The sequence below is a fragment of the Vanacampus margaritifer genome, chromosome 8, assembly GCF_051991255.1.
Source record: "Vanacampus margaritifer isolate UIUO_Vmar chromosome 8, RoL_Vmar_1.0, whole genome shotgun sequence".
Taxonomy (NCBI): domain Eukaryota; kingdom Metazoa; phylum Chordata; class Actinopteri; order Syngnathiformes; family Syngnathidae; genus Vanacampus; species Vanacampus margaritifer.
In genome coordinates this window covers 20,042,611-20,056,327 of record NC_135439.1, presented here as the reverse complement: position 1 = coordinate 20,056,327, position 13,717 = coordinate 20,042,611, and the positions used below count along the sequence as shown (strand labels likewise).

Sequence of the window (13,717 nt, the reverse complement as noted above, 5' to 3'; positions counted from 1 at the left end):
GATGACTGATGGTTGTGCTACTGTAGGTTTGTGTTTGGACTGTGCAATGAGATCTTTTCTTTCTAAGTACTGTATCCTAAGCAAAGTGATATGAATATTCCTTAATTTATTAACAGAACTATTTAGTACTTCCAAGTTTATATTCTAATGGAACATTTATGCCGTGGAACTCAAATTTTTTTCAACCATTCAAATTTGGTAGGCTTGTTAATATCACTCTTCTTTGTGGTGTGTCAAATAAGAGATTTTTATTTTCACTTTATAGGGATTTAAGCACATTTATTAAACCATGTTTCACACATGTTAAGGATTGACAATAAAAACAAACCATATCATACTATACCATACCATACCATACCATACCATACGCCATGAAAACACAATGAGACCATCTTATGCTTTAATGCTCACTTATGCAGTTTAATTGAGCTGTCGGGAATGGAGGAATTTTTAACGGAATTCAACAATTTCTACAAAAAAGCTGTCAAACGATGACATTTAAAATCATATTAATTATATCTTAGAATTTTGATTAATCACGATTAATCGTTTAATTAAAAAGGCTTTTTTAATCAACTTTTTTTTAAATGGTTTTGAGATTTAATTTTATGAGGATGTCTTCAACATTTTTTGATCCACTGCACATGCTCATCCTCCTCTTTTTCCAATCAGTTAATTATTTGCAGAATTTAAAATGGGAAAAAATGACCCCAATATTTTTGACATGAACAAATATTCTTAATGTCATACACAAACATTTATTAAATGTTTTACTTTAATGCATGTACAGTAGTTGATTGATAGTACCTTATAATTTCAACCTTCTACCTTGAAGCAGACAGATATGCTTTCCATACAAAATTAGTGAGACAAATTACATATAAAATACAATATATTTTGGCATTTAATATAAATAGAATATTAGTGGCTTAGGCCTGTACACATCATTGTTAACAAATGATATTCTTGTTTTCAAAATGTTCCTTTTTTCTTTGACTATGCCAGATACCAGCAGTGGTAAGAATGCTAAAAACAACGCTTGCTGTGGTAATGGTAAACTGCAGTCATGACAATACTGTACATGTCAGTGAGTGCTAATTTTGCTTTATTTCACGCAAACCCAAATGCAGTCTCATTATTCTTGACCAACAATCCAATGAAGACATTCTCTAAGCTGTCAATCGCAGTTATCAAGAGGAGGATTTAGCATGCAGGATATTGCTTGGGAATCAATGCAGCTCAATCATGGCTTGGATTTTCTCTCGAACCTTTCACCACTTTATGGCTTTCACACAGACACACACTGGGAGACAAGACATTAAACCATAAGGGGAGCTTGTGTGTGCCACACTTGAGTTGTGATGATGCTGTTGTATTTTCCGCTCAATCTGCTCCACCACTACAAAGCTTGTCTTACAGCTTCTATATTATCAGCGCCATAACACTACAATAGCTTGAATTCAGTGTGTGTTCAACAACCTTTGTAGGCTGCACAATGTAAAGCTTTAATGATAATAGTGGCCAATGTCATCATTTTCAAAGTATGATTGTAGAAGATCTGTTAGCCTTTATCCATGGTTTGATGAGAGCCATATATTTGTCGTGGCTATATTCTTCCCATGGTATCACTGATGTTGATAAATGTCAAGAGGATAAAAGCATAAATGCTGGTAGGAAGCAAAGATATTGCTCAGAAGAAGTAACATAAACAAAGATGTCCCTCAAGGGCAGTTTATAGGAAACATAAAAATCACCTCAGAAGAAGCCTACACAGCCTGGAGGGCCAGTCTCAAGTGGATCAGCACAATTTTATACAGACATATTTCAACCTACCACCATACTGAAGCCACATGAGGGGGGTTAGCATTTGTGAAATTCCCACCTTGAATTCCTCATGTAAACATCAACACCTAGAAAGCAATTTGCTCCAAAATAGCAAAGGAAGGCAAATTTTAAATTCAAGACCTTTCTTGTCAAAGAAAAAATGTGAGGAGGGCGTGGTACTGTGTGTGATGATCACATTCTCCAATATCACACTTCCACTTCAGGAAGCGGATGCATCCAGGCAGGATAGTCCTGACGCGACTAGATTTTCTTGGTGGCGAAATACCCAATTAGAAGTGTTAATCATACGGAGTGTTAAAAGACTAACAAAGAGATTATACACTCATAATATTGGCTAGTGGGTACATTTGCAAATTGTAGCTAATTCTGGATCAAATGTTGATTGGCACTGCAAAAACTATATGCAAATTCTGTTGATCTTGTACATGTTGTAATTTTAAGTCCCCCAAAAATGTTAGAAACAGCTCTGAGTACTAGAGCTCAGACTTTCACCCAAATTCGCCATTTGCCCTTTGTGTACATCAGTGAATAACATTCAAATCCATTCGCATCTTACGCTTTTCCGAAAAAATCTGTGATAGTCCAACAGATGAAAATACCATTTGATTAAAATTGCGAATGGACTGCACTTATATAGCACTGTATCTACATTATGTGGGTGGGTGCCCAAAGAGAGTTACAAAATCTCACATTTACCTTTTTGCAAAGTACAGCGGCAGGCAGCTTGTTATGTTATAGTTTGTTATGATGCATTGGTACTGATTTGTGTTGGCTTTTAGCACCCTCTAGTGGAGAAAGGTGTATTACATCTTATTTACTTGCGTTGAAGTCAGTTTGCAATGAGACTCCTGAAGAGTCAATAAGTTAAATAGAATGTTTTGGGGAATTAAAATGTTAGTAAAATTGTCTAAAAACTAACTGAAGACGTTAGCATCCGTTAGCATCTTGTGCTAGCGGACTTGAGCTAACTAAGCTAACTGATAGCGTACCTTGTTTGTGTTAGATTATTGATTTACAGCTGTGATTAGTGAATGCTAATTTATTTACATTTTCAGTGCTGTATTAATCTTGTGGTAATTTTATTTGTTTCAGTTTTACAATAAAGAGATAAAGGCAGCATCTCGTCTGTCGAGCTGGATAGAACAGTCATACATCTAGTGAGGACAGAACACAGCTACCAGCGTTCAGTAAGCTAGCCTGCAGCAGCTTTAACTCCTGAAAAGGCAAGACGTTTTTTTTTAGTTTTAATTGTCTTACATTAACCAAGATCATGCTCCACTTAAGTTGGGGCCAAAGTTAGAATCAATTTCAGTTATTGCGCCAATTGGTGTTGTACAAAATAAATATTTCACACGGCGGTGGGGATCAGCGGCATCCTTAAACTAAGCTAATTAGCTGAGTAGATGTTCTTTCTGGGGCAAACGTCTTTCTTTTTTTTTGCCATGCGTGGTGGTGTGAGAGAGACAGATGGAAAGGCTAAAGACAGACGTGTTGATACACTGTCGAAATCAGCTTCACTGACTGTAATACTGAACAGTGGATTTAATGCTCGTTAGCTGCCTTGCTAAAACTCACATACTTGTGCACATACTGCCGGGTGAAGTCTATACCAACCAATCACAAGGCATATGTCACTATTGCAAATATTTTTTGGAATGTAGAACCTGGTGAAAACCCACTCACGCACAAAAAGACCGTGCAAACTCCTCACAGGAAGATGTGATAACCACTAAATATTCATCAAATGCAAGACATCTTATTTGTGTCAAGGAGTTTAATGTATTCATGTAAGAGGGACACGATCACAACATTGTAATGTAGTTTGGTGTCTATTTAAGTTGAAGTGAAATACATGTAAACTTGTCATTTTGGCTAATTAGATTTGCTGACACGGCATAAATCCAAACATTGACATGATGCATTATCATGTCAACCTCCAGCCGCATGCATCACCATTATTGAATAGACTGAATGGCAGCAACAACGTTGGCCAAGCTCCTGTCTGCCAGCAGTGAAAGTCAATGACATTATTGCTATTTATGAGTTTTGATTAATTGTTGCCTTTTCCAAGCTCATCGCACAGGAGTTGCGGTTGGCACTCATTTCCATAATCGTGTTAGTGTTTGGATGTGCCCTTGCATTGTCATTCCCGCAGTAATGAATGCACATCGGTGATGAGATGGTGACAGTCTTGTCTTTTACAGGTTAGGATTCGGGTGCAGGCTTGTGAGGCGCTCCTTCATTATATGTTCAATCAATTGAAAATGTGAGTAGAACGTGAAACAAAATGTGTTTCATTCATTTTTCACCTGAGATCGAGATTGAACCCACTTGTGCCGGCATTTTGTTTATATTTTATGGTTTGCGTTGAGTGAGACTGAGAAGACTTCTTTGTTCCTCCTTCTCAAACTTCATTTCCCCGTCTGTCTCTACTGTCAAGCTTTAAGCACAACACCTTCTGTAAGAGTCAGTCAGCCACATATTGTTTCATCCCTAAGCCACATCCAGACCTTAACCCTTGCCCTCACCTTTTGAGAGTAATGAAAAGTCTCTTACATACACACCTCTCAAAGAAAGGATGTAGTCGAGAGGGTGATGCTGAAAGGTGATGCAGCCAGTAGGAGTGTGGTTATGTTTAGCACAATAAACACATGTCCATCCTAAGAGCAAAACAGGGATCCAACAATGAGCTTTGCCCCCAGGAGGATATATCCTGTTTTATGACTTGCTTATGTCTGAGTTAGCACAAACTTTGTAATGGAGCCTATAAAACGGCTTGAAGGTGCAGCTTTTCTCACAGTGGGCAACTTTAGCAGATTCAATGAAAACAGCACTGATTTTTGTCTTACAGTTTTTATTTATATCACTTGCTCAAGGCTGTGACTACATGTCGAAATGGTACAATTATTGTTGTAAAGCATGATGCCAACCACACCGACACCAGGTTTAATGTGGTATTAAAAAGAAAATATTGATGATTGTAGCAGTTTATGACAGCCATTCAAACATATCCGATAATATAATCATCTATTCATTTTAGGGGTATTATTTATTGTAAATAATCGCATTACTTCAATAGTTAACTCACGATTAATCGCAAATTTTATATCTGTTCTTAATGTACAATACAATGTAAAAAAAAAAAAATGTTCTAAGTTTCATATGCTTGTTAACATAAAAGTGGGGAAAATGTTAGACTAATAGAAATATGGCTGCATCTTTTAGTCATTGATGCAATAATTACATAATAATTCATAGAATTGAGTTAAAATTAAAAATGTTTTTTTATTAACCAAAGTGTTAAATAAATCTGTATGAAATATGAGTCCTCTTCATGAACTACAAGTACTTATGTGAATAACCTTTTTGAGGTAATTCTAAAATTTTAAGAAAACACACACCTTTATATAGGGTTGACAACAGTTTTTTTTTATTTAATTTATTTACAAAATCACTTTATTCTCATGGCGGCACGGTGGCTGACTGGTTAGCACGTTCGCCTCCCAGTGCAGAGGACGTGGGATAGAGTTCGGGCTTCGGCCTTCCTGGGTGGAGTTTGCACATTCTCCCCGTGCTTGCGTGGGTTTTTTCCGGGTGCTCCGGTTTCCTCCCACATTCCAAAGACATGCATAGCAGGTTAATTGAACACTCCAAATCGTCCATAGGTGTGGTTGTGCGTGTGGGTGATTGTTTGTCTCTTGTGTGCCCTGCGATTGGCTGGCAACCAGTTCAGGGTGTAACCCGCCTACTGCCCGAAGCCAGCTGGGAAAGGCTCCAGCAACCCTTGTGAGGACTGAGCGGTTAAGAAAATGGATGGATGGACTTTATTTTCATAACATTGCTATATTTGTTTCTGGTACTATTCGGGTGGCCTTAATAATCCCTTGTAACCAAACTTAATTGAATACAAAATAGATAACAATAAATGCTGCTTATTCTGTGTGATTGTGGCTGCGACCTCAGCTGTGCTTCATTTCCGCTTAATCTAATTTAAGGAGAAAAAGGAATACTCATTTTCCAACACACAGCCTCACACACATTTTTTTTATGAACATATATTTCAAGTTGCAACATTTGATCTTAAATCGTACTTATTGCACTGACGCCGCAGTGCTGAATTAATACGGCAACGCGGCAGTCTGTGCAGACAATGGCCGCTGGGTCAGTGAGGGGTGAAGCGAGAGAGTGAGTCCCATGAGGTGGACTAGGAGGGATTTTCGCTGCCACATATAATGACAGCGCAAGCAATAATAAACCTGCCAATGGGTTGAGGTGACAGTAACGATCGGTTGAGTTTCATTTTATCAAAGCTGACCTTTTTGACCTCCAGGTTCCCATGGAAACACATTGTCCCTTTAGGGGCGATAGCTGCTGATTGACATCAACTTAGAAAGACACTCACTCCGTGACCTGGGGCAGATATTACTTTTAGATAATGCTATTGTAAGTGTCCTCTTGCTCTTCTGGCTTTCATTCAGCTCATGAGCGCACACGCTGAGGAACACGCCAGGTCAACGTCTTTTTTATCATCACCATTCTTACACCACAGCTGTGGCAATACTGCATGCCATGCATTACTGTTGTATTAAATGCATGGTCAAACACTGAGCGGTTGACACATTTAATAGAGCCCCGCCCAATGTAAGGTTTACGCCAGCTGCACTAAAACTGCAGTATTGGTAAATAAAAGTGTTGTTTAAATGTATCTGCAGCAAGTCTGCTTGCAGTCGAGAGATCCAGATATTGAATTTTACTTCAGGTCCTCTTGTGCGCAGAGATCCAATTATTATTTTTATTCAAACTTATTGTTTTACAAAAGTGTCACAGTGGCTAACGCATGCACCCCACCGATTTGAGCCCTTGGTGGGTGGAGTTTGCAGATTCTCTCCAGATTTTTGCAGCTCCCTCCCACAGTCCAAAAATATACATACAACAGACTCAAAAAAAAATTATGTTAGCTGTGAATGTGAATGTCTACTTGTGCCCTTCGTTTGTCTGGCAACCAGTCCGGTGTGCACCACAAATCTCACCCAAAGTCATCTTGAATAGACTCCTGCTCATCCGGGATCCATATGAGGAAAGCAGCAAATAAAATGGATGGATGTCTTTCAAAAATAAAGAAAAACTGTTAAAGCGCATGATTATATCTTATTATCAAAATGGAAAATCTAGTTATTAATTTGCATTCCTGGACAGGTTTTCTTCTTTTTTGGACTTTGGGGCTTACAATTATTTATTAATTTCGGACTTAATTAAATAGGCCTAGTAAGCCATCTTAATTTTTTTTTTGCAGTGCTGTCAAAGTTAACGTGTTAACTAATTAATTAATCACATAAAATATCGCATTAATCATGTATTAACGCAATCACACAATCACACTATTAAATTTGATTAATTAATTATCCTTTAGCGTGACGGTGGATGGCTACGTTAAAGGTAACACAGGTTGTGTTTGAGCAAAAAAACATAACTACTGTATATCATTACTATATTATGAGTGATGTGTTCATTTCCTTTGGGTTTTAGTTCACTCACACTGATGCAGTCTCAACCTTAAGTAATATCAGACTTTTAATTCCAGTATGCTATAATTGTGGTATCTGTAAAGATTTGGGCTTTTGAATGGAAGGTCAGGGTTCGAGTCTTTCTGCAGACATGAAACAAGTTGTTGCAAAGTTGCTAGTCTGCTTCCTGACTGCTGCCAAGGTGACCTTGAGAAAGCCCAAGATGTGGAGCACTGTTTTATCAATGTAAATGCATGAATCATGTTGAGAGAGGATGAAGATTAACTGAAGAAATTCTTAATAATATGCAAAAGATGAATTCACCAAAAGATATGTTACATACATTGACATACCAAAATTGTCCAATTAAAACCTGTACAAAGCTTTTACAGTTTTCAATGCATATATGCAATAATACTGTAGTTCTGGGCTTAATTTGGGATAGGCTCCAGCACACCAGCGGCCCTAATGAAAATAACCGGCATAGAAAATGGATGGATGGATGGCGTAGTTGCATTCATGAAAAGATACATTTCTCTTGAAAGTGACGAGGAAAACATGAAGAGCACTTGACAGAGAGCGCATATCCTCATTTCTGAATGGTTCCATTCAGCATGTAGAATACAGCTAAGGAAGTGCCACAATACTGTTTCGATACAGCAGATTTCCAAGTCAGTCAGGTTTAACTGTGAAACGTTTCAGGGATTTTATCTATAATCCAGACGTTTTTTGTGCCCTGGCTGCCAGGCCCATTATCTACTCCTACAGAGAGCAGTAAACTTAATGACTCAGCGTAATTTCATTTTCTACTTCATTATTAATTTGTTGCTTGGCAGCTGCTATCAGGGGGTGAAATTTTGTCAGAATGACTGGTTTTTATAATGTTTTCTGCAGTCGTTAAACATGCTGTTTGTATTCTTTCACTGGTTGCAATATTAAAAATGAATTATTGAGTCCAGTGTTATATAAAAGGTTATATCATCTACATTTTACATATTGAAGTCTTTTTTTTTTGCCAGATTTTTCAGGAAACACAAAAAAATTACCATTTGCATCATGAGGAGATGATTTAGGCAATAAAAAAAAACTTTTTGCAAAAAACAAAACAAAAAGAAAGTCTTAGGCAATTATTTTAAGAGGGTGACGATATGATCATTATTAAACAATGTTGCAAAGTTGAACCCAGAATTTGGTATCTCCATAGAAGAAGTGCCCCCCACCAAGTGACCAACGCTTGGCTGTAGCTTTGGCTGAGGTGTTTTTGAAGAAGGACCTGGAAATCTCCACAAGCTGGGGTATAATGATTAAGTCTGCGCTATGATCAACACTCCTCAGCCTTAAAATGGTAATACCAGCCCACTCTACACCCGAACAGTCGTTGAAGAACACAGCTAGGACTTACTCTTTATTACCTCGGCGACTCGTTTAATTTTCAGAGCATTTGGGTGTTCTGGGTCTCGGGACTGGATTGCCATGTGCTGGGAGACAAACTGGTATTACTTTCTTTGATCAGAAGGGGGGAAAAGGGGAAAGTGATGAGACCACCCTGACCTTGGTCATAATGGCATTTTTCCCAATATATTGTGGAAAGCACCAAAAAAACAAAAACATTAATGACTTCGTCTTTCTGTCATATTTTGAATCCTGAGCCGTGACAAAGTCATTACTTTAGTTAGTGGTGCACAGGGGCAACATTACATTGGTTTTATTCAAGATTCCATTTTAGTTGGGGTCCAATTAATTCATAGCCTTAATTTCAGCAGTAATAATCACGCGATACGCAGACTCTTTTTTATTTTTAATTCCCTCGTGCTCCACCAGTCATGAATATTCAACATCTTCATCTCGACAGCAGTAATTGACAAGTGGGCTGTGGCTAAAGAGTCTGTTTCATCAGCGCCATCAGTTTTTCGATCTGAATATTCTGATCACAGTTTTTCTTTTCTTTTTTTCTTCTCATCGATTCATTGTCACTCAAAAGACAGTTTATTTTTATTTTATTTGAAATGACGTTATTGTGGGAACCTGATTATTTTGTTTGATCAGCTCCTCTAAATTCATGAACAGTATTTCTTGGTTTAGTTTTAATATACACACATTATATGTGTGTATATACCTGCATTTTATTTGATTCTAATTCTGTACCTTTCTTTTATTGTTTACTTGTCTACTAGGTCTGTACTAAACATTAATTTTGCCTGGTCATGTAACAGCAGCCCAGAAGAACAACTTCACCATCGTCATTTTTTAGAATATACTTTGAAGATTATATACTAATTAAAGTGTATGGTATACATTTATCAGTAGTAAATTTTCATGACATGATGTATTTATAGTACAGTTGGTGCCTCTCCACATCATAAGGCAAAAGCAAAAAACAATGTACATACAAACAAGGAATTAACACTAAAAAGTAAATATTTTACATACATTGTGACAAATAAGTTGAGATGTGAGATGTATCACCACTGATAGAGTCTTTAACAAGCAGACATATTATAGTGTCATTATGTTTTGATGGGGTTATGTGTTGTGAGTATTGGGGATATTGGTGGTACAATGTACATAAATATGAATACAGTGTTTCTTTACCGTGCAAAGTGCATACACATGTATTGTATTATGGCCATCAACAAACAAACATAACAAAAGATTAATGCTGTGCATGTCAACCTAAATAATGAGGCCTCGATATTGTACAGCATAAAATGTTCATGTTAAGTACATTATGTGCATGAGGACGAATCATTACTACAACCGATGAAGCATCTATTTCTCATTTTAATGATATGGCCAATGGGAGGTAGGCTACATATGCAAACATATTGCCGCAGTGAAAATGCTATAACAGTTTAAATGTCACTAGAACAATTCAAATTTCACAGACAATTAAACTCAAAGGGCCTCCATTTGCTCAAGGAAGTGTTACTATAACATGGATACTGACTGATGTCAGGATTTATTGTCTCCTGTGACTCCATTTGAATGCATCTTGTAAACACCCGAGCTGTCAGAGAGAGAGAGAAAGAGAGAGAGAGAGAGAGAGAGAGAGAGAGAGAGAGAGAGGATGTGTTTGTGTTGAAGAAATTCTTGGGTGAATGTTGACAGGCTGGATATTGTCTACAACATTTCTTTTCAGCAAGGAGGAGACAATGGTGATGCAGGAATGGCAAAGCAGGAAGCATGCTGAGGAGGACAGGAAATAGGAAGCGCAAGCCGGAATAAACGCTGTTGAAAAAGATGGGGGGAATTTCCTTTCTTCGGACTTAAGATTCTGTAGCTAGAAATGCCTTTGTTGTTCTCGAAAGACGAATTGAGGGAGACGAAAATGACTCACAGAAGGAACGACAAAGACAAGACGTTCACTTACCTGGCTCTTATCTGTCAGCCAGGTAAGAGAACTTATCTTTACACCGAAAAACATTTGTCTGAACACAAGAAATCGAAATTTTGTGATGAGAAAGCCATAGTATTTATTTTTGAGACAAAAGTACAGATCCTGCACATGTAACAGAAAACTTTGAGTCAAAGCTCCTTTTTTTTTTACTTATGTAATAAAATGGAAAACATTTAATAAAGGGTCAAGTGAAAATTAATAATGTTTTATTACTTATGATTGTTGTCATTCTTAATTTCAGAGCAGCTTTCCCAGTACAGTACATTTGTAAATACAATTCAGTTGTATTTAACTTTTGAGTTTAAGTCAAGGCACATACACAAGGTAACTCAATGTGCTTCACATAGTTACAAAACAACATTTAAAGGCAAAATAATTTAAGACATTTAAAAGGAAGATAGATAGAGATATAGAAATCCTCTAAAAGACCTTAGTCATCGGTATTTGTTTTTACCCTGAATGTAAAAGCATTTACGTTTGTAACTAACTAACTAAACATTTGACAATGAAATAAGAAATAAATACAAACATACTGACGAGACAGCGAGGCACACCTGGAAAAGACATACTCGGATGGAGAAAGCTGATTGGCTTAAACACAAGGTGAACAGGAATAATGACACACAGACAACAAATAGACAGGAAAGTCACAAAAGAAACAGGAAAGACACAAACAAGAAACAGGGAACGCCGATAAGATGAAACAATTAACCAAAGCCGATCAAAGCAATGCAAAAAGTCAACATAAATGTAGAACATGGCGAAGTGCTCTTCCACTAGATGGCTACTGTAATCGGTTGCCATTCATACAAAAGAATGACAGCTTGCATGTAAATTCACACTGAGACGGACTGAGTAAGATCATTTTTGAGAAAATTCAAATAAGACAATTATTATTATTATTAGGAAACGATATTGTTTATGAAATTTTGTTTGGTGGTTTACCATGAGATTTATGCAACGAAAACATGTGCCTGGGCTTAATAAGGGTCTATAAAGACTTGAGTTGTTTTAATAACAATTACGATAGCTCAAATTTACGTATATAGGCTGTAGAGCCTCTCAAGGGTGTTTTCACTTTGTTCTTCTTTCTAATAATAAACTGTTAAAAAGTGAATTACTGCTGGATCAGCAACTTACTGTTCATACTACTGAACAAATAACTCAGTCGGAAATGTTAGTTTTAAGGATGGTGATTTACAGTTCTTAGTCCAATTATTCAGAATTCTTCCTTCATCTTAGAAAAGCTTTTTAGCACTAAACAGCAGGAAAACAAAAGTATGTTTAGCAAGGTCACAGCCAGTCCTCCACCCCTGCAGCCAGGAAGTGCAGAGCACAAGGAGTCTGTGGGGCTCCGCCCATCCCAAACAGGAAGAACAAAGCGCAAACTCGCAATGATGCCACACCCCTAGGGAGATAAATGATGTTGTTGGACACCTTGGAGATGTTGCACCAGCATTGATATGATGGAGATATGGTATTTATGTATACAACTCTATAGTATCTATGATATCGATTAAAGAGGTAGTGTGTATTATTCAGCGCCATGTAGTGGTGAACTAATAATTCATTCATTTAAAAAACTACTATTAATTTCAATTTTAAAAAAGTTCTATCAAATCAATGTACATATATCATATATATATCTTAGGTCTACTTATCTCTAATCATATTACATAGGTTGTGCCGGCATCTTTTTACTACAGCTACCCGAAGGAAAAGAACTTTGCGAATGTAGTTAGCTTCTGGTGGTAGTTGCAGATCGTGTGGAATCTAATGGGAGCATACCTTCCACAGCTGGGGCCTGCAGCTGGTCATCGCTGAATCCCTGCAGAATGTCTCCCTCTGCTTTACTCTCGCTAACTTTTGCTAGCTTCTCCCACTCTTGTTAACTGCTTCTGCTATTTTTTGCTAGCCATCCTTTGTTAGCCGCTCCAGCGGATTGTTGCTAGCCACGCTTGGTCGCCGCGCACACTAGCTGCTACTTGCTGGGTTGCTTGCTAGCTCGCTCAGTCTAAAAGTGTTTGTTCGGTAGACCTGCAAAGTGTTGTCTGTCTGAGGCACCGTAGTGCACGTGCTCCACAATCATCGCATTCTATTAGTTCACCACTGGATGGCACTAAAATCTACACACTGCAGCTTTTATACAGCATGACATAGAATTTAATGATTCTTATTGAGGAAAACATGCAAATCAACAATTCATTTATTTTTCATCTGTCGATTTTAACATCAAGTATCCAGTGGTTGGGACCTCATGAATGTGTTCAGTGACCAATATAGTGACTGAATTTACTCATGTAAAAAGAAACCTCATTTTCCTTATTGTAATGAATGGAAACATTACATGTTTTAATAAAGAAAAAATATTTATTTCTTTACGATAATATGTTTTTCTATGCGTCCCCATTAGTCTACAGACTCGAAAAACGACCGTCACGATTTACTTGTTTTTTGGGTTTGGTCATATGGTGTTCGCAAGCTGAGCCCCTAGACACTGCAATGTCATTCTCAGTCAACGGCAAGTGGTAAAATGGCCGTCCCTTGAAAAGGATGAAACAGGTGGATTTTTTTGCTTAATTTATCATGTATTCCACAAACACAATATGAATAAGAATACCGTGTTTAGACTAGTGGAGGAGACTTCTTTATACTACTGGACTTGTCAGTCAATGTATCACTCAAGGGCATTGAGAAATGAGAGAAATTGGTACTAAATTAATAGATTGATTGCTATTTAAATGTGTTTTTTCCACTTTCTCAGAATTTTTCGAAATTAGTGTTGTGCTTAGGGAGGAGTGGATTGTTGTAAGACAATTAATTACGGGAGTTCTTCGGTTTCCGACCATCTCAAAGTTACCCATCTTTGGACAAAACTGCAGTAGTTAACAGCAACTTTCACATTGTTGTTCAGCCTATTTTTCTAAAAAGAAGCCCAGTACGGCTTCATTTACACAATTGCTAAAATCCA

At 37.4% G+C, this 13,717-nt stretch overlaps 1 long non-coding RNA gene across 1 annotated transcript; it reads left to right on the top strand.

Annotated features, from left to right (window-relative positions):
* The first annotated feature begins 4,048 nt into the window (after nt 1-4,048).
* LOC144056082 (uncharacterized) lies at nt 4,049-10,808 on the top strand. The gene is made up of 3 exons (XR_013294993.1): nt 4,049-4,111; nt 8,554-8,694; nt 10,489-10,808. It is a non-coding gene; the product is annotated as an uncharacterized LOC144056082 (long non-coding RNA).
* The last annotated feature ends 2,909 nt before the right edge of the window (nt 10,809-13,717 follow it).